Raw genomic sequence first — 22,826 nt, 5'->3', positions numbered from 1 at the left:
ACAAAACAGGGCAATCAACTGATGGCAAATATATCTCCTTCCATTAAAGTCTCCCTTGGAGAGCCAATTGTTTTTATATTGTGAAGAGCTTCCCACTCCTGTAGAGATCATGGCTATTCTACCCCACCCTCCACTTTGGATGAGAGAAGACTGAAGACTCAATATCTACCTCTCTGCAATTTAGAAACAACATTGTTTCTCCGCTGCAGGGTGTCGCTTTCCAGAGGCAGAAGAGATTTCCAGTTACAGTGGTACCTCGGGTTAAGTACTTAATTCGTTCCGGAGGTCCGTTCTTAACCTGAAACTGTTCTTAACCTGAAGCACCACTTTAGCTAATGGGGCCTCCTGCTGCTGCTGCCGCGTCGCCGGAACCCAATTTCTGTTCTTATCCTGAAGCAAAGTTCTTAACCCGAAGCACTATTTCTGGCTTAGTGGAGTGTGTAACCTGAAGCATATGTAACCTGAAGCGTCTGTAACCCGAGGTACCACTGTATTGGCTTCCATTAGGGGAACATTCATTGATCCCCACAGACTACAGGCAAAATAACTAGTTTAAGAATAAGCTGTCACCCTGCAGCTGTAGAACCATAGCCTTTCCCAAAGAAGGTCTGGTTCCTAGGCAAGTTCTAGAACTCAGGAGTTGTGAACCTCCAGCCTACAGGCCTAATTAGGCCCACCAGTCCTCTTCATCTGGCCCACAGGGTCATTTTTTTGGTCAGACCAGGCCCGCCTACACTACAGCCAACATTATCTATAGGGTCAGGTGTGGGGCAGTCATAGACACGGCTCAGCCAAAAGGGCTTTTCAATATCAGCTGGCTGCTGGTTCTTGCAAAGCACCCCGCAAGGGCCCTGCAATGGGCTCTTGTGCGAGGGGTTCCAAAGACACAACAGTCCACTGTTTGCCAGGTCTTGAGAATCCCCTTGTAAGGATGTCTGCAAGAGCTCTGCAATGGGGTTTTTGCCCCAGCCACCTCTGGACTACACCAGTTATAGGGGCATGGTCCTATCCACTAAGGCAGGAGCAGGGAAATTTTTCAGCCTGACGTGGAATTCTCTCAGGAGTCACATTCTGGAAGTGGCCATTCTTGCATTACCACACCACATATTCCTAATACTCTAATCAGATACACATTCCTAACATACACCCTTCCCACCATTCACACTCACACAAAATCAGGCAACATTAGTGACTGAGATTTTCACGGGGTTCAAGTGGGATAAAGTAAGTATTTAAGCCCACTTTGCGTTTCTATCTGAATTTTCACTTGCATGGACACACACACACACACACACACACACACACACACACAGCATTTATAAACAGTTTTTCCTCACTCGTGGCTGTAGACTTCAGCTGACTGACTTCTGTCCCAAATGCTTTTCTAGTTCCCATGACTCTTTATTCCTAACACTGCTTGGCAGGCTCTCAGCCACAGAGCATCTGCTTGGCAGAAGGTGCCAGGTCCAATGCCCGTCATTGGAAAATATTCGCCTGAAATCCTAGAGAATCACTGTGCCAAGCTAGAACCCTGAGCTAGGCAGACCAATGCCTTGACTCGGTATAAGGCAGCTCCCTATGTTCCTACAAAGTCTATTGATGCCCAGTATTTACTGCAACACTCCACAGCACAAGCTTGGCAGCTTGTCCTTCGTGGTTGCTTGAATTTCTTCTAAAAACTACTGCTGTGGTACTCTGCTTTCAGGAGAGCCCTTATTCGCTCATTTGGCAGCACACAGTTTCTCTCCAAGGGTACACTGGATCCTACTCCTGGCATCAGCAGGAAAGGCTCCCCACCTCCCTGAGGACATGAGCCACCCGGGAGGACACAGATGGTTCCAGGCTCCACCCACAGCACCTCCACCTCCAACTGAAACCCTGGAATGCTGCTGCCAGGCTTGTGAGCTAGATGGATCCTTAGGCAGTTTCCTCTGTGTTCCAGCCATGCTGTAGGGCTGAGTATTCGTTGAATGGGAGACCGCAGGATACTTATGGCATTCTTGTGCTCTCTGTCTGAGTTACAGTTAGATAAGAAGTGCAGGGTGGAAACAAGCAAAAGCGGGAAGCAAAGCTGCCAAAAGAACCCAGCACCTTGGTTCAATCAGAAGATTAATCAATTAATCAATAGATTCTAGGGAACAGTAATTAAAACCCATTCACCGATAACTTGCTGCCACTTAGACCCCTTGGCGAATTTCATTACGAATATTGAGTGAATTTGAGGAGTTGATAAGGAATTGAATAGTTGCAGCTCGTATGCTGCTGGCGCAAAAAGAAAGAGTAAAAGAATGGTTGTCAACATTTTGGAAGGTAGCTGTGGTGCATAAGCTTACAGAGTCAGCAAGATTGAGAGATGGAAAACAAGAGAGAGAAAATGTAAAAAATAATAATGGGTTCCTTGAACTGAATTCCTGAACAATAGATACAATACAAACATTGATAGGTATAATAGTTTTTCTATGTGATAGTTTATAAATTTATAATTTTGGAATTTATCATATTGTTTGTATTTATAGTTGTTTGACATAGATAGATGTATTTGGATATATGCGTACATGCATTTACATGTATTTTATTTCCCAAATCAAATAAAATCACGCACACACACACACAAACAAATGGATTGGATCCCCAAAACAAGACGGACTCCTGCAGATCCCTCCAAGCTGCTTCCAAGTCAGTTCAGCCACTTCTCGCTCAAAACCTCCCACTCTCAACCTGACATCCTCTGTCTCACAATTTAAACTTCAAAAATGCAACACTGTTTACCTTCCCTTCCCTTAGCTGAAGGTGAGGGAAATCCCTATGCACAGTCTCACGTAACACTGAACACAGGTGCAAGCTGTCTCTACGCACATACAAGTGTTGGTGTGAGTGTACAGCTTAACTGTTGTGTACACAGACTGTACAATCATTGAACACTACGTGTAAATGATAGTATGAGTGTGCAGTTCATTTGTTTGTGTACACTGGTACACAGATTGTGCATGCGTTGAATGTGAACCAGTGAATATCCCTACAGTATCCAATGATGATAAGAAAGTGATCTAAGTGGCACATAAGCAGAATGAAAGGGATACCCACTCCCCCTTCCATTAGAGCTTCTTTTGAAATCCTAAGCATCCTGAAGCACTTTACAAATCATTCAGTATCATGTGGTAATGCAGTGGTTGCAGAAACAGAGGGCATTCTCTGCTCTCCTGTTACTCATAGTTTGAAATGTGGACATGGACACATTTCTGACAGTTTTTTTTTTAATCACAAAAATTCCTACAGTATTATTATTTTTTTAATCACAGTGCTATGCACTAAACTGGGCGTCCAGATGGTCGTTTTTTGGAGACAATGTAAAACACCTTTTATTCTCTTTTTAGTGCGAGAGAAAACCCAGCAAAAATCAGAATAGGCTTGAATGCCTTCTCATCTCTGACAGTTGATTGCTGGGTGACCTTGTTCAGTGACTCAGTGTCACAATTCTCTGTGGTGAAAAGTGGAGAACACAGGATTTATTTGCCTTTTAAGTACACACATAGCCACTCTCTGTAGATTTCGGGAGCACTCCTATCTATCCCAGATGTAAGAAAGCATCTATAATACATACATTACCTCATTAAGCTTGTGCTAATGAGCGAGGAAAACCAATTTCCCCTTTGTTTCAATCCCACATGCTAATGCTGCTGGCATTTGCTCAGAATGGCCAAGATTTATCCCAGACCTGGCTCTCAAATCCACAGATCTTTTATCTATATCCTGTTGCCAACCTTTTCAGTAACTATGAGCAGAAGCCTGTGGAATACTTCTAATGCACACAACTTTGATTTCATAATGTGTCGAACAATGTAGCCTAGTTAACTACACCAATTTTAAGACCTGGAATGCGCTACTAAACTATCCTTATTCAGTATTCTTGAACTTTTGCACACTCTATATTCTGTTAGTATAAGCCTTCACAATATTTTTTGGTTCAAACAACCATCATTTAAATAGTTCTTGTAAACCGCTTAGAGATTTTACTACAATCAAACAGTATGTAAATTTTGTCAGGTGCACCACGTAAATAAATGTAACATGTAAGATGTGGTCTATTGAATTAAAACTCACGATTTCTTCACATGTTTACAGCTCTATGAAAGGCTGGTCATTTCAACACCAGTTGCTTACCAAACCACACATTACCACAGGGTCCCTTTCTAAAATGTGAACAACACCCCCCTGCCGCCACAAAGCTTCAAAGCTTCTAGCTCAATGGAAACAGTCAAAAGCCAACAGGGATCATTATTATTAACAGCAGCAACTCTGGAAAAGTAAACCTGGAATGCTTTCTCTAATCAATACTCCCATACCTGTGAGCAGTGCTTTGTTTTTTGGGGGGCGGGGTATGCACGGGTAGGCATACCCCTAAACATTTTGTGAATCCTTGTACTTTTGTCCATTTACTGTTTTTATTTTCCCCAATCTGAACTATAAAATGATGACTTTATTGAGTCAAATGAGAGTACAGTGGTACCTCAGGTTAAGTACTTAATTTGTTCTGGAGGTCCGTACTTAACCTGAAATTGTTCTTAACCTGAAGCACCACTTTAGCTAATGGGGCCTCCTGCTGCCGCTGTGCCGCCAGAGCCCGATTTCTATTCTCATCCTGAAGCAAAGTTCTTAACCTGAAGCACTATTTCTGGGTTAGCGGAGTCTGTAACCTGAAGCGTATGTAACCTGAAGTGTATGTAACCCGAGGTACCACTGTACCCCTAAACATTTTTTAAAGGAAAAAAGCACTTCCTGTGTGTAAATTGATTGTCAATTAATTCTATAAAGACAAGAGGGGAAAGGATAAACTAAGGGCAGCCCCTTCTGAATCTGGAGTTATATCACTTGAATATATTAGATAATGATAATATTAGATAATGATTAAATTTTGAATGACTGATCATTCTGTTAAATTACAGTGTGTTGTAAAATCTACATGTAGTGCAGTCCTGTGCATGTTTACTCAGTTGCACTTAATCCAATGGGGTTTACTCCATTTTAAATATATTTAAAATGACAGGCTTAGGCTGATCCAGGATAAGATCTGCTATGTGAAATTATCATGCAATGGCTAGAGTGATCCTTTGATAAACAAGTAGCACCAAATCATATTTTCAATATTCTACTATACTTTGCTTTTGAAATTGTTTTTGTGGGTCTTTGGACGGCAATAAAAAAAATGTGTGTGTGTTTTCCTTTTATGGAGTTTGGACAGTTTTATGATCTCAACTAGGTTGTTCTGATTATGCCAGCACGCCCTGGCATAGTTTGGCCATTGGTTGATTGTTCTAGGTGAACAAGTCCTACCTGAAGAATCCCTTTAAAAAGTCTAACCAAGGCCTGTAAGGCAAATCTAGCAAAGGATAATATTCCAAATGTGTCTAAGATGTTGAAAATGTGTGGAAAACAAGCGAGGTCCCAACCAAAGAAGAAGGACAACTTAAGTTGACAGAATATGCGCAGCTTGCAGACTTAACAAATAGAGTAAGAGAACAAGAAGAACATACATTTAGAGAAGATTGGGAAACGTTCATTGAATATATGGGAAATAGCTGTGTACAGTGAAAATGCTGGCAGCATTAAGAAAAATTCAACAGTGTAAGTACGGTAAGTTTGGATGGATGTAATAATGGAATATTGAATAGTATAGCTTTTGTAAAATATGCAGGGATTTATGATATGTAAAGAGAAGAAGGGAAGAGAAGAAGGGAAGTCACTGATATCTTAAGGATGTGAAAACGAGTACTTTAAATTGTAAAACAGAAAATTTAATAAAAATTATCTATCTATCTCTATCTCTATCTCTATATATATGATGTTGAAAAGGTGAATGCCTTCAAATCTGCTATTGGTACTTGTCTATTCAAGAGAAAGCTGATGTGATGCCCTCCAGATTACACCTTTCACCATCCTTGTCCATTGGACATGCTGGCTTGGTGTGATGGGCGCTGGAGGGCTACAGGTTCCTCACCAACACCCTGACTTCTTTGAGATACCTAAGGAAGAGGAACTTGTCAGTAAAACCCAAATGATATTGCTGGTAAAACATTTCATCAATTTATTTTTTATTAGAATTGTATCCATCATACTGTCCATAAGTGGAAGGAAGCTTGTTTGTATTGTTGTGGGGCTTTCAGCCTACAGGCTAATGCACTGACCACAGACAGCAGTGGCTTAAACAAAGGAAGAGAAATCATATAGGTCAGTCTGTGACCTACAAAATATATGAAGTAGTTCAAAAGCTCAGCCTTTGTACTGTGTGCACAGATTATCCTTGGCTCAGTAGCACCACTAAGAAGCCTTCCGCAGTTATTGGTTATTTTCTACACAGGCATACCACCAAAATGCCTGTTAAATAAACACTTCACTTACAAAGGAGATTAGAAAACTCATATTTTTCAGCTATGGATTCCGAAGAAGCTCATTCTATGTCCATTACCCTAATATTTTTAGACCTATCTTAGCTGGCAGTTAACTGTACTTAGTGCATGAAGCTTCCCAGGGAAAGTGGCTTTGCTTTGAGATTATAAAATAAAGAAATCACAAGGAGTCTGACAAATTTATCTGGGCGGTCATGGAAGATCAGCTGCTGATTTCAGAATGAGAGTGAGGGGGCTGGGAGCAGGCTTAGTGGTATTCAGTATTTAAAAAGAGAGACTGGGCGGCTGGTTTGGGGGAGAAGCAATCTACCAGGACAAATTTCTCTGGGTAATTATTGCCACAATTACTGCGACACATCACCATCTCATCACTTTCCTCAATGCACAATGCAGTAAACAAATCAATAAAAGCAGCACAACAATCAATTCCTTGAATATTAATTAAAAATAATAAACACAGGCAGAAAATAAATCAGTTATGGCAGACTAGAAAAAGTCTGCAGCCATACCACTAATAAAATTCTGGCCCAAACTGAAGGGTAGAAATGAAACTGTAAGCATACTGGTGACTTGGAATGCCTACCAACCAACCTGTGTTGTGAATTTGCATCAATATATCACAGTAGTAGCTAAGAGCCGATCTCAGATAAATATGTGTATAATAATACTTATGAAATCTATAACCATGCATATAATTATTCCTAAGGAAATCTGCAGAAAATAATTAAGGCTTACATGTAAAAAACATTATTATGTCCACTTTAAAGAAATAGGTTGTCTTAGACATGTCTACTGAAAATTAAGTTCCACTGAACTGAGTGGAGCATAAGCATAAGTAAGTGGGCCTCTCGCCTTCCATTTTGCTCAACTATGTAATAATAATAATAATTTATTATTTATTACTGTGTTTATTACTTATACCCCGCTTATCTGACCAGGTCTCCCCATCCACTCTGTGTGAATCCCAACAGAATATTAAAAACACGATAAAACATCAAACATTAAAAACTTCCTTAAACAGGGCTGCCTTCAGGTGTCTTCTCAAAGTCAGATAGTTGTTTATTTCCTTGACATCTGGTGGGAGGGCATTCCACAGGGCTGGTGCCACTATCGAGAAGGCCCTCTGCCTGGTTCCCTGTAATCTCACTTCTCACAGTGAGGGAACCGCCAGAAGGCCCTCGGAGCTGGACCTCAGTGTCCAGGCAGAACAATGGGGCTGGAGATGCTCCTTCAGGTATAGTTGCAACACCCTGTGGCGCCCCCTAGGCTCAGCGCCTATTATGGTGGAACCAGTTGCACTGCCCCAAATCCACTTCTACCCATAAGAAAGAAGTCCCAGTATCACATAGACTTCCAAAGTTACAATACCAGTTCTGTGCTTTAGTGAAGATGATTGGTGGTGCTGTGTCATCTTCAGAATCTGACGGTCACATAAATGTCAACTTGATATAGTAATCTGTTCCTCTTTTTTTTTTTAAAAAAATGCATGCTCCTTAGAGAGGTCACTTGCAAATTGCAAACAGGAAAACACAAGAGGATGAAGAAGTACACATATTAGCATAACATTTGCAAATGCCAATTTCTGTGTATAGATGCAAGTTTAGAAATAACTGCAATAATTCAAATCAAAATACAATATGTCTCGTTACTGTAGGTAAAACTGCGACCAGACGGGCCAGGATCCGTAAAGTAGGACACAGGACCACCTATCCTCCTGCACAACACGGCGGATATTAAGTGAAAACAATAATGCTGCTGTTGGATTTTCTCAGGCAAGAACCACAGAGAGAGTAAGCAAAACCCACACATTTTTGATAAGGTATTTTTAGTGCTAATTGACAAAATAGCTGAACAGTCGCTCTTTCTCCACAGGGAACATGGAAAATTATAGCTTGCATTTGCAAGCCACATAGTTTGGTTTCAAAGAAATTAAACATTCAGAGAAGCACACTCTCCCCCCAACCCATTTCTATATATAGTTATGAAGGTTGCACACCACCATCAGTTTCTGCAGAGCAGTAGCAAGATTCCAGGAGGGTTCTAGATGCTCACCCAGGTTTGTGTTTCTGTTGGGAAAATCTAGGCACAGTGGAAGCCAGTGTCTTTAAGAAAAATGGTTTCTTTTACACATATTTACACCCAAAGTAAATGGAGAGGGTGCAGAACATTATGCCCTAAGAGTGTCTCATTGCTGCACTCATAGCTTCCTCAAGCAACAGTCATGGCTCCTGGTTTTTAGGCACCTCCAGCAGGTGCCAATATGGTTCTGCCTCCTTCCTCCTTCTTTTTCCCAGAACACCTTTACATTTCAAAAAGGACATTTTTTCCTGTGACATCATGCCCTCCACCACCTTAGCAACTTGGCAATTCTCCTGTCTCTGGCTTGCTTAAGCTAACTCTGGCACAGTTATACAGTGTTTCAATATCATGTCCAATGCAGGGCAAGAACCACATCTTAGCAGCAGGGCCACTGGCATCACTTGCTGGGATCAAGGTCTCATTTGCACTATGCATTTAAAATTGTAAATGATTGGCTTTTTAATAAATAAAGGGTGGGTTCATTCTATGATAGAATTCTTACTGCAGCCAAAGGATGCAATCTGGTATTTTCTCCTTAAGTTGCAAGAAGTTCTAAGAAGTGTAAATGAACCTGTATCCTATAAGGGGACAGTTGTTAGAAGGCTTGTTGTGCTCCAGTGGGAGCTTTGTGCAGTGATCAGAAATAGTTGCTGTCATGGTGTCCACTAGTGAATGCAAAGCAGAGATATAAGCACCTCCATTTGCGCTTCATGGGATGATATTGCACTGCATAGTGATGTATGGAAGTGAGAGCTGGACCATAAAGAAGGCTGATCGCCGAAGAATTGATGCTTTTGAATTATGGTGCTGGAGGAGACTCTTGAGAGTCCCATGGACTGCAAGAAGAACAAACCAATCCATTCTTAAGGAAATCAGCCCTGAGTGCTCACTGGAAGGACAGATCGTGAAGCTGAGGCTCCAATACTTTGGCCACCTCATGAGAAGAGAAGACTCCTTGGAAAAGACCCTGATGTTGGGAAAGATGGATGGCACAAGGAGAAGGGGACGACAGAAGACGAGATGGTTGGATAGTGTCTTTGAAGCTACAAACATGAGTCTGACCAAACTGCGGGAGGCAGTGGAAGACAGAAGTGCCTGGCATGCTCTGGTCCATGGAGTCACAAAGAGTCGGACATGACTAAACGACTAAACAACAAGAACAACAAATTTGCGCTACATGTGACTTGGGTAGACACTGATATTGTTGGTGTTACTGCTGAAGAACGGCTTGTTTTGTATATGCAGTACCATAATAATCACTTTCATGCTAGAAACTCTGCAAGCCACAAGTAAATCACGGACACCATTTGCATAAAAAGGTAAAGGTACCCCTGCCCGTACGGGCCAGTCTTGCCAGACTCTAGGGTTGTGCGCCCATCTCACTCAAGAGGCCGTGGGCCAGCGCTGTCCGAAGACACTTCCGGGTCACGTGGCCAGCGTAACATTGCTGCTCTGGCGAAGCAGAGCCGCACACGGAAACGCCGTTTACCTTCCCGCTGGTAAGCGGTCCCTATTTATCTACTTGCACCCGGAGGTGCTTTCGAACTGCTAGGTTGGCAGGCGCTGGGACCATTTGCATACAAGTGGTTTAATGATGGCATAACAAGAAGGATTTAGTTCTGCCCACATGGGGAGAGGTGGCTGGCAGATAAAGCAGAGGAAACACTGAGTGACTTACCAAGAAGAAACCAGTGGAATGCTAAGTGATATATGGTCGTTATCCACATCTGTTAAGATTTCCCTCCACAACCACCAGTGCTATATACACTGTGATTCATCAACAGCAGAATGTGTGTCAACAGTAGCATTAGATTGCTCATCAATATTCCCTGTTCCAGAGAAATGAGAGTGAAATTCATAGCAGCCTCTGGGAATTGGTGTGTGTGTGTGTGTGTGTGTTGCTAGTCCTGTTTTTATTAACTACCAGCTTTAATGTGTTGAGATAGGATGCCTTCTAAAAGCCATGTTCATAGCCAATCAGCTCCACCTTATCAGGTAAAGCAAGTAGATCAGGCCAGCACAAGTTGACCCACCAAGCTAAATGCAGACCAGCACCCATGTTATGTGGCCTGTCATGATTGTGACAGTGCCTTCTGACTACAGTTCTCGGCAGCAAAAACTGGAGGCGCACTGAGCCCCTGGTGGGCTGGCATTTTGGGCTGGTGGGTCATAATTTGTGCAGCCATGGATGATATGTGCACCTGGCAGGAAGCATCTCTGAGCATTCCTTTACAAAAGATCTCTCTCCACCCCATGATCACTGTGTTTGATAGTCAGACATAGGTGAGAGCACTTTTTACAAGAGATGTACATGCCATGGGTACAGTGTCCATAGCAAGCACCACAAAAAAGACCCTGATGTACTTGGGGTGCATTTATTGGCTTAGGCTGCCATCTGTAAGCCCCGCTTAATTCAATGAGGCTTCCTTCTAATTGAGCTGCTAGTCATTATTTATCTTCTGCTTTACAGGAGGCAAAGGGTAGAAATCAACATAGCGCCAAGTGGGAGGTGTGTATGGAGAAAGAGGTCCACTCAGGCATGAACATTTGCCCAAATTACAAACTTAAAAACTGGTACCAAAATGGTTCTTCTTAACATGCTAGCAAAGTATGCAGCTAGGAAGTGGTTGATAAGTTTAAGTCCTGCACATCATCTCCACTCCCAAACTTTGTGTGTGTTTGGTGTGAGGTTGTGAAGGGAGCTTGTAAGCCTTTTAGCCTTCAGGGTTCCTGCTAACAAGCCCATTACAGACCTTTGCTCTAAACATGCAAAGTCAGGGGTAGAGTGGGCATGTCCAGTGCTCAGAGACATTGCCAGCAAAGTCAACCCATGTTTCCCCCACCCGCTTAACACACTTTTGGCCTCACATATCGCGACTGAACACCTGAAGAGAGCTTTAATGTAAAGGGGAATTTGATTCACTAATTTCCTTCCAGTTATTTGGCATTTATACCAATTTCAGTGGTAGAAATATGAGGCCCACATATGCATTTATAAACCGATTTGTGAAATTGTAATGTTATCCAGAATACATTACCATGAAATACAGTAAAGTGATGGGTTGTGGAAGCATAAATTTGACCATTGCTCTGGGCTTGAATTTGTTAGTAATATTACATATATTTTCCTGACATGAGTACCATAAGCTTAGTCATCTCTTGTAGCAATGAAAGAAAAAAACCATCCTCTTCCCTGCTGGATTACAGTCTTAATAATAATTAAATTGTTGAGACGGCCTCTCATGCATTTAATGAACGACCTAGCTGCTTTCAGCTGCTGTTTTCCTTTCCTCCCAAACAGAGACATACAGACTGTATTTAGCCATTGGCTGGGTTGTAAGCCAGTTTGACTAGGCCAGGGTTGGGGACCTCTTTCAGCCTGAGGGCCAAATCCTCTTGTGGGCAATATTCCAGGGGCTGCATGCCAACAGTGGGTGGAGTCAGTGGCAAACCTGGATGTGATTCTAACCTTTGCACAACAGACCATGCAATGTCAGACATTTTTGCATACACACTTCAACATTCCCTTTCCTTGCACGCCAGAGGGATTAGGTAAAGGTAAAGGACCCCTGGACTGTTAAGTCCAGTCAAAGGCAACTATGAGGTTGCGGCACTCATCTCGCTTCAGGCCAAGGGAGCCGGCGTTTGTCCACAGACAGCTTTCTGTGGTCAGCATGACTAAACCGCTACTGGCGCACAGAGGACCATGACAAGTGCCAGAGCGCATGGAAACACCGTTTACCTTCAAAGACACATTCCAGTAAGGCAAAACTACTGGAGGAGCAGAATGGCACACTTTTCAACACTCCCCTGATGAAAACCGGGATGTGAGAGCGCAGTACCAAAAAACATGCATCTTCGGGTGCCGTGCTCTCGTCAAACTCAGCTGGCTACAAGTGCCAGCTCATCCCCAGGACATTCCAGGTGTCATGAACTGGAAGGATAACAGGAAGAGGAGTCCAGTGAGGGGTGTAGCCGGGACTGGGACACACTGGGGCAAGCAGGTGATGGGGAAGGAAGTACTCACAGGGTGATGGAGGATGGCGAGGGGATGGAGGTCATTGTATAGAAACCAGAGCAGCAGGATCCATCACCTGTCTCCATGAACAAGGTGGGCTCTGAAGCAGCGTAGGGAGCAGCAGGAGTGCTTCTCAGGAGGCTGAGGCAAGCAAGGGCTCACTAGCTCTGGGAGGTGTGTGATTCCTGGAGTAGGCTTGGAGCAGGTGAAGGTCACCTGCCTCATCAAGCCCAGATGCTGCAATCAGCATGCAAAGTATAAAAGGGAAGCAGAGCTGAGGTGTTGTGTCTGCTCAACTGCCCATGTTGATGGAGTTTGGCTTGGATGTTCCTTGATCTCTATGGGACTGTGCTCCAATTGCTGGGCTTCAGTACAGGGGCATTTACCTTGGGGCAATGGGCAGCCAACCGAATTGATCTCACCAGCAGGCCTGCAGGGAGGATCTCCTAATCTGATCTTAGCATGTCACCAGAAAAAAGGCAAGAGGTGAGCCAGATTTGCATAAATTTTGCATGTGCAAATGTGCAGTTGAAAACTTTAGAAAGTATTACTGCAATTAAAAAATAAATGAAATGCATCTCACCAGTTTGATCAGTGTTTCCTAAACTTGCATCTCCAGATGTTTGGGGGTTACAATTTCCATCAGTGGTCCTGCTAGCTAGGGATGATGGGAGCTGTAGTCTAACAGCAGCTGGAGACCAGTTTGGGAAACCCTGGCTTGATAGATTGTGACTGATCACATGTCTGATATGACTGCTTAGTCTGCAGTCCACTGATGGGCAATTCCTAGGCCCTTGCTCTTCCTTCTTGGTGTTCTTTGAATGGAATTCAGACTGGACAGCCTTCCAAATAGAGGATTCCTTCAAATAGTCCTCGGAGAGCTCTTCAAACAGAGGGCTGCCCTCTGTAAAGAACAATAACATAGACATCCTCACTTATCTCAAAGAGCGGGTAGGTTGATAAGAGTGAACAGAGCCAAAAACTCTTTTCTTTTTTTAAAAAAATATATGGTGAACAGTAATATGGTTACCTGCACAAGACAGCAGGGCTATGCTATTATCCCCACTCCTCTAGTTATTTCCTGCCATCTCCTTTTTGTATTAACACCTCCATCTGGTGATCTAGGAAAGTGGGCGGGGGGACGACACCTTTGCCTAGAGATATTCTGACTGCTAAAAGTTTTGAGACAAAGTTCCTTTCACCCCATCCTCCTGTCTCTCCAAAGACATAACCAGGCTCTCTTGCCAAATAATTCTGCTCATCCACAGTGGCAGAAAGCGCACTTTGCTGCACAGCTCTTCCATGACTTGTTGACACAAACAATAGTTACTAGTTACATGCATTGCATCATTTCACACACAACTGACCTAGTAGCAGTATACACAGCAGCTGGGAGAAGACTAGTTCTTTACTAGTGATAAAATTTAGTGATTCCTCGAGGGAGATCATATGTATAGAGATTATGACTCAAATGGTCTTCCCACAGTGGAGAAAGCTTTTGTTCCCACCCCCAAAGATAATAAATAAGGAATGAAAGTAGAAGTGACAAGGTTAAATAAATTTATTTGACCGGTTAGTATTTTTATTTTTTTGTATAATACAAAGCCTGCCCTGTTCATACGTTCTTTTCCTGTTCAGCATATTCGACTGTATGGTTAAATTTAATTTTGGATTTATGGTTGGGCCCCTATGGTCTATAACAACCCCTCTCCCCAGGTCAGAATTCTGTTAAAAGCAGTCTGACAACAAAAATAGGTTTTTTCATCAACTATAACCAATCAGCAGCAGATTCTGAGATTCATTGAGTATAGCGTGTTTTCAAACCCCTGCCTGTTTCATTCACACTTCCCATTCTTAAGTGTCCTCCTAAAAAGGACAATGCATTTGTGGGAGAATGCAGTATCTTGAGGGGAGCTAGAGAGACGGTGTGCTATGAATGAGAAAGAAGTGTGCATGTATTGTACAGTAAATTGGCTGGAAACGTCTTTTCATTGTGAGCCCAGTGAGCAAGAACTGTCATTTCTGTGTCCTCTACCACATTTGCCACATTACTGGTGCAAAAGAAACATAAGATTTAAGAAATGACCATCTCAAATAACTTGGGTTCTTTTTATTGAACCCTCTCCGACTCAGACCAAACATATTGACTATGGGATTGCTATTTCTTCTGAGGAAAAGAAAAGTGATACGGATTGTGATTTTCTCATTTTCTAAAAACTCACTTGTAGCCTTGATTTACTTAAGCAGTTGTCCCAAATAAAGATGAATCAAGATGTCTTTTAAACCTCAGGATCAGTGATCACCTCAGCAAACCCTACAATTTACCATGGATACAGAGAGAACATACTGCTTGCTATGAACTGGGGGTTCACAACCAGTGTTGACTTGTATGGTGCCATGCTTTGTCAGGAACTATAGTAGCCCACACGGTACATCAAATCTACGAAGTGTAAAGTAATGCTTTGAATCTGCCTCTTTAAGTCACTGCTATGTGGATTTATTACCATTGTAAGAATAAAAATATAAATTGACCTGGAACATATATCATGACTGTTCTGCCCTGAATGTATACAATGGTAGATACAATGGTACTCATTTTAAAAACTATGACCAAAATAATCATTGCAGGGTTAAACCAGTGATTCTCATAACAAAAACCTACTTTCTGTAATTCAAGAAGATGATACATACATCCAGGAAGACTGAATGGAGATGGGAGTGTGGAGAAATAGTGATTTGGTTTTTCAGGTTCTGAAGTATCAAAATGGAGGTTTGCTCAATATGGGTTGCCACTATTCTTCCCCCACTCTCCAAAAATCAATTCAGTTAAAATTTGATAAATATTGTATCTTATTGTCATTAAAAAAAATGTAATAAGAGCAATGCTTCTGGATCAGATCTAAGGCCTGCCTAGTTCAGTCTTCTGTGGACAACCAGATCTTTTTTGGAAGCCCCCAAGTAGGACATGAGGGCAGTGACCAAGAGAGGCCATATAGCACACCAAATGAAGGATCTAGATCCATCCCGAGTGGCTGAAATGAAACCAAGAGGCCATAGATAGCTCATACCAGCCTGAGTGGAAGACACTGTCAATCAATCACTGGCAAGGAAAACAGCACATGTGCTGTAGGTAGAAACCTACAAAGAGACCCAGATGTGTGTGGCATGCATGCATACATGCATGCGTGCACACACACACACACACCTACACACCAACTGCATCCGACCTGAACCTTTCAGCAATGCCTCCAAATGATACACACACACCTCTAGCAGTAAATATTATCCATCAATCAGCCATTGACAGGATCCGACATTGCTTATTTCTGGCTTTACTGCAGCTGGCTGAGGCCCAGACCAATATTTGGGCAATTACGAGGAGGAATTAAAACAACCCAGAAATAACAATTGCATTTTCAGGCGGATAGACACCCACATTTCAATGGAAAAGGACAAACAAAAGCATCTTTCGTTGCTAAATCTACGGGCAAGAAGGCAGTTGCAATTAATCTTTGAGCCGCATTTCCTAAGACGCGCCTAATCAGCCTTCATCCCTCTCCATCTTCCTTTCCCCTCTCTCCCACAACACCCCTCCCATCCTTCCTCCTCCACCCTTTCCAGAGGCTCCGATGAAAGTCATTGTTACATGGTTAGGATGCTCGTACAGAAAAGAGCACACCTCAAATATCGATTGCCATCGGATTTAGAGATGATTAAGGAAAGCAGTGATGAAGCCGATGCTTCTCTGTTGCTTATGCTCACCATGCTGAAACCAAGGGAAGGTGTTGAAAGGCGAGGGATGTGCAAGCTGGATCCATTTTCCCTTCTACTGAGGTTGCTTCAGAGCACAACATCAGCAACTGCTCTCTCTCTCTCTCTGTCCCCCCCTCCTTTGGTTGGTGATGCTGAGGATGGAAACCACCCACCCACCAGCAATAGACAGAGCCTCAGCCACCTCCCTCCTTGGAGGAGGAGGTTGATGAGCTCACTGAGGAGAGAGCCTGGAAATTGCAGCATGGACCGCCTCCTTCCCCCCTCCCCTGCTGCGGTGCTTTGCTCTCCCTGGGCGCCATGGCAACGGCCATGAAAGATGGAAGGGAAGCAAGGAGAGGGGGGGGAGAGGAAAAAAGGAGAGAGATTCAGTATCTTTAGCAATGAAAAGCTGCTTTTGACAGGCAAGCAAATCACTTCAGAGGGTACTATTATTGGTGGAGGGGGGAAGAGGGTGAATTTCTCACCCAAGGAGGTCAGAGCAGGGCGTTGAACACAATCCACATTCCTATTAACAGGAAATTCCCTCAACACACACACACACACAGAGAGAGAGAGAGAGAGAGACAGAGAGAGAGAGAGAGAGACAGAGAGTCCTTATATTAGATAAGCAGCTCCCACCATCTCAATGATAAATAGGGGTTAAATTCTACTCTGGGAAAGTCAAACTGAAGGACATAATAATTATGGATCTTTAAGGACTTGTTAAGAGATGGCAACCCAGCCTGACTCTGCTTGCTGCTTTAAATGTGAGATAAACAATATGTAAATGTGGGTGTGAGAAAAAGGCTGACTGTGAAATCGCTAAGCTTATTGCTGGTAGCTTAAGACTACAAACTGCCCTCCCTCAATGCAGACGATAAATCTGAAATATATATATTCAGCTCTGGTCTGGATAGCACAGCAGTTATAGCACGGGTGTCCTTTCTGTGGCCTCTTTCATTTATGATTTAGCATTCCATTCTGTTTTTCCACACGGTGCCCAAGGCAGGTAACAACAGTAAAAACAAATGGCATCAAGATAACTATATACCATATACCCAATTAATGATGCATTAATTGCTAAAACATTTGGAGTAGTTTTCAGAGTCTAAATTACCAATGCATTGTTAAGAGTCCACATTACTTATACAGTAACTATATCTAACTTTTTTTTAACCCCCCCAAAGCAAACAACTTTATAACACATTATGGCCATGGGGCTGCTAGCACAGCCTATGCACACCCCCATAGTGTAGACCTTAATATTGTAGAGCCTCAGGTGTGGGGGGAATAGCGGCCCAAGAGAGAGCTTTTCTGTGGCAGCCCCGGTTCCAACAATGGAGGTAAAACATAGCCATTGTGGCTAGTAGACAGTGACAACCTTATCCTTCATGAATTTGTCTACTTCTCTCTTTTAAAGCCATCGTGTGTGTGTTTGTGTGTGTTCGCGCAAACATACTCCCACTAATATATGATTTCACAAGATATGTATTATTCTACTAGGGTACAACTGCTGAAAACGTCAAGAACAAACTTGTAGTCCTTAGAGCAGGGTAGGGGTGCCATTGGACTATAGCTCCCATCATCCCTGACCATTGGCCATGCTGGGTGTGGTTGATAGGAGATTGAAGGCCATACATTCTCCAGACTTGCTTTAGAGCAGTGTTCCTCAAACTTGAGTCTCCAGCTGTTTTTGGACTACAACTCCCATCATCCATAGCTAGGAAAACCAGTGGTCAGGGATGATGGGAATTGTAGTTTGAATACAGATGGAGACCCATGTTTGGGAAACACTGCTTTAGAGGGATGTGTATTGGTAAAGTTTGCAGTAATCAGGGACTGCTGGGTTATTTAGTAAGTATCAAAGAAATGAACCTATGCTGCCGATTCTCATAGTAGACCAATATAAAATAAGCAGCACATAAGCGGCACACAAAACACTATCAAACCATTCTACGTTCTAAATCTTATATTAATAATCCAAGGGTTAGATATCAATGAGGATAAGACAGGGTGCAGGCTTAGTAAATGAATAAATGCTTAAGTCAAGAAAGAACTTAACATATGAAGTTGAATGTATGTAAATACACCAAAATCTTGAAGGAGAATTTCCTGAAGAAAGAAATTAAATATTGTAGCTTAATCTAAGAAGAAATGTAACATATGGACTTGAATGTTTATAAATGTATCAAAAGCGTGAGAGTGAATTTACCAAAGAAGCCCTAGACTCTTCCTGGGCGAAACAGGTGACAAATGCCAGCACCCTGTCTAACTCTTCTGCGTAACATCACCGACACTTCGTTTGATCAAACTTATCCTCATTGATATCTAACCCTTGAGCACAACATCACGGACACTTTGTTTGATCAAACTTGCCTTCGTTGATATCTACAGGAGCCTGGCTAAAGGAACTCTAAAGACTGAATCTGCCTTTTGGACACAATTTGAATGAGTTTTCTGTTTGTGGCTTCTGTAGTAGATCTTGTACATAGCTCTCTCAATTTTTTGATTATTAATATAAGATTTAGAACGTAGAATGGTTTGGTAGTGTATTGTGTGCTGCTTATGTGCTGCTTATTTTATACTGGGTTATTTAGCAAAGCAGTCTGACTGAGACTGAGACTGAGGACTGAGTGTGCTCATTGACTACAGAATGCTGACAGTCTTGGCTGTTGGGGTGGGACGAATGGAGAACTAGAGAGTGGAGGAAATGAAACTGAGTGGTTGGTATCTTGAACAGCAGCACACCACTTGGCAACACGTTATCAGTTGTGTCACTCTGTTTTACGGACTGAAGTTCATCACTCTTCTCCTGGAAAGACAGTAATGAAATACTGCGCTCATTTATTTAAGTCCACATCTTGATTTGCCACTTTCCCACAAGAGTTTGGCAATGATTTACTGATCATCCCTGTAGGCCAGTATTGTTGAGAAGGTCATACTCTCTAGGAAGATGTATTGACCTGAGAGACCCCAGTACCTGAAAGCTCGGGATAGCTGCATGTCTTATTAAAACGACAAGGAAGAATTCCACGGGTGGTTGCATTCTGCCACTTGAACGACTTCGCACAGAGTATGCCTGTAGAAATTCCCATTCAAGAGACAGGCATTGCACCACCTCGTTGCAAAGGTCAGTGTTAGCATGTCATTGGGAGGCACTTAAACTCTTGCTGATGGCAGAAATGAAATTGTCTAATATTTCCCATGAGTTAATTTGCTTCCAGTCCTATGGGTCGGGGACAGAAAGGCTACCATGGGCTGGTGTGCTGCTTCATTTGATATTATAGTGGTGAAGCATTAATAACCAGCTGCATCCCTGACCAAATTGGAATTTTAACCCAGATCCCTTGAAGGCTAATTTGTTCATTGAGAAAAAAAGAGAGGAGGAAAAAATATGCATGCTTTTCAGACTTTGCCATTCCAGGATGCTGATGTGTGGCAAAGTCTCTCTGCCATGGAAGGCTAATATGTCAGGAGAAGAGTTATTATTGGATATTAAGGATTTGTTAAACATGGCAATCTGTACTAAATGTGGTAAAGGTAAAGGGACCCCTGACCATTAGGTCCAGTCGTGTCTGACTCTGGGTTGTGGCGCTCATCTCGCTTTCTTGGCCGAGGGAGCCGGCGTACAGCTTCCGGGTCATGTGGCCAGCATGACTAAGCCGCTTCTGGTGAACCAGAGCAGAGCACAGAAATGCCGTTTAGCTTCCTGCCAGAGTGGTACCTATTTATCTACTTGCACTTTGATGTGCTTTCGAACTGCTAGGTTGGCAGGAGCAGGGACGGGGCAACGGGAGCTCACCCCGTCGCGGGGATTTGAATCACCAACCTTCTGATCGGCAAGTCCTAGGCTCTGTGGTTTAACCCACAGCGCCACCCGCGTCCTGTACTAAATGTGACTGGGGTCTTATTTGTAGATGTAAACTGTGGGCCTATCTGTGCACTTTCTTCACTAAAGATATCATGGCATGACCCTGATGTGATTGTCCAGGAGAACCCAAAGGACCCTGTTGGATTTGTGACCTGGCTGGGATCATTTCAACTAGAGCCTCCATGTGGGAGTGTGGGCACGTTTGCTTGATTTCCACAATTGTGGTGACTGGGAAAAGTGCTGTTATACATATCACATTGGGAATATGTCCACCCTCACATAAATGTGCTGGTTCATCCAATTACACATTACAGACTATCTTTTTTAAAAAATTATTTTATTTGCTCAACACATAACAACAACAACAAGAAGAAAAAGACAAATTACACCATAATAGGATTATCATCAGTCGTGCATTAACATAAAGAATTAATATAAATTTCATAATCCATAAACTGTAATGGTCTCTTCCTTTTAAATCCGACACATTACAGACTATCATATGGTATTGAAGAAGCACCAGAACTGAGTGCATGGTAAGACAATGCTAAGTCATCTTACCAAAAAATTAAAAATGTTTTTGTGTGTGTGTGCGTTTCTATTTTTATTCAGCTTTGTGACCAGATCTCCTCTAGGAATAACAATATCACTGGCCAGCTATCAAGTGATCACATGGTGAGTTACTTCTTTTCAAATGTATAATTTACCTAACGTCAGCTGTTCCTAAAAAAATGCAACAAGGGCCTGTCTCCAGCTTACACTGCCGTTCATTCATGTGGAGATGAGTTTGAGGTTTGTTTCAAGAATAGTTCTTAAATAAATACAAGTTGTTTGCACCCTCTTATTCTATAAAGTTACAGAACATCTTAAGTGCCCTAATAAAGTCAAGTTGTCTAGGGCTGATGGGAGTTGTCATACAAAACATCTGGAAGGGGTCAAACTGCCAAAGGTTGCGCTAGTTCAATATAGGTATAATAATTGAGATGCTTTGTTTCCAGGATGCTGTCAGGGTGACTTCACATTTTATAATTTTAGGTGTACAGCCAAGGTGTGTATCCACCTTACAGTATGTCCTTTCATTGAACATTCATGTTTTGTGCTCAACGTGTGTTATCAAGTCAGTTATACACAGTCACACTTTCAATACCATTTCCACCTGCAATACCATTTCTACCTGAGGCTGTTATGATGCTTCATTCACAATCAGTTCATGGGCCATAGTTTCCTACGAGATTTTCTGTACCTTTTCATGCAACAAATGTTCCACACTTGGCTGTGTTCTTTTGTCATACATTTGTTGTATTGCAGCACTATAGTACCCCTTCAGTTGGCAATAAACACAGTAACATTAGCAAAGCATTTCAGAACTAATAAAGCAGAATGGTGTGTGGGTGGTATAGCGTTATTGCATTCACCCCAATCTCTGAGCAGCAAGAGACTCCAGGGGTTCCTGCACTTTCCCAGGGTTTGATTCTCTTGGAATAAAGGTGAACAGAGACTGTGATGTCTTTACAGTTTTATTTACTCATATATACAACCTGAGCACAGGAGGGAAGGGTTCATAGGATTAACACTCTAACAGACCTAGCTCCCTATTAACTTTCTAGGGTAGCCCCCCCCCCCCGGTCCACCTTCTAGCATCAAGGTCAGAGCAAATGAACAACTTTGCCCTCAAATGCTTTGCAAATTTGTGCTGTCAAAATGTGAAACACTGATCGAACTACTTGTCAGATAGGCCAGTATTGTTTCTTTTGACTGGCAGAGCCTCTTCAGGGTTTCAGGCAGAGAGGGTTACTTTCCATCACTTGCTACCTGGTCCTTTTAACTGAAGTAAACAGGAAGTGAACCTGGGACATTCTGTATGCAAAGCAGGTGCTCAGCCAATGAGCTGTGGTCATAGTCGTGAAGTAACAGTAAGCCCACCTTTTCTGTCAATACACTCTCAGTGAAAGAAGTTACCAGCAGAGGTAGGATGACCCATTAGCTCCCCTGTCTCTGATCTTAACAATTCCATCATCTAGTCCCATCATGTGCTTTGTCACTATGTCCGGGGTGCTTCTGCAATGACCCCTGGGGGATATTTCAATTTTTCAACCATTCATTTGCAGAACTCGTCATACCAACCTGCTGTGCTCCTCCTACACTCCTTACAGCTAAGGCAGGTGTGTGTAAGCAACCAGTTGTGCAAGCAAGTAGGGGCCTGTCAACGAAGCTTGCACAAGAGTTCATTTCAAGCTATCTGGGAGTGGTGAAAGAGGGCAGCACCCCTCCACCCAATTTGTTTACCATGTAGCCTAAAGAAAAATTCTGGAGAAAACTTATGCATTGTTTTGTGACCTGCTTTATTTCCAAGCTCCTAGAAGTTCACTTGGAATTTGTGGTTTTGTGTTAATACAATGCATAATTGTTAGGAAAAAGAAAACTGGCACTGTTAAAACTTCTGTGAAACCTGTCACTGATTTATTCAATGAAAGTGAAATGTATGTTTTATGACTGAGTCACCAAATAATCCAACACCAAGAGGTCAGGTTTAATGCATTCATTTTCTACAACCATATTATAACAAAAACCAAAGCATAAGTGTGTGTGCGCGTGTGTTTCTGTTTCTAATTATAGTTGAATGACTTCTAAGCTTTTGATCTAGCTTACTAGTGACTTCCATTTTAGACTTCTATAATTCTCATGTCATCTTATTTGTAAT

General features: G+C 42.5%; 1 protein-coding gene across 3 annotated transcripts in view; it reads right to left on the bottom strand.

Annotated features, from left to right (window-relative positions):
* Positions 1–16,490, bottom strand: part of JAKMIP2 (janus kinase and microtubule interacting protein 2) — a 98,008-nt gene extending 81,518 nt beyond the window's left edge. For 2 of the 3 annotated variants that reach the window (XM_082213462.1, XM_082213463.1), the window contains exon 1: positions 16,264–16,490. The gene's annotated coding sequence lies outside the window, so the exon portion shown is untranslated. Of the gene's footprint in view, positions 1–16,180 lie in introns of all 3 variants that reach the window. The other variant, XM_082213464.1, reaches the window with a different exon arrangement.
* Between the last annotated feature and the right edge of the window lie 6,336 nt (positions 16,491–22,826).

This window comes from Podarcis vaucheri, assembly GCF_965113315.1.
Source record: "Podarcis vaucheri genome assembly, chromosome: 2".
Lineage (NCBI taxonomy): Eukaryota > Metazoa > Chordata > Lepidosauria > Squamata > Lacertidae > Podarcis > Podarcis vaucheri.
Note: the sequence above shows the minus strand (reverse complement) of the source record. Positions and strands in the feature narration are given on the sequence as shown.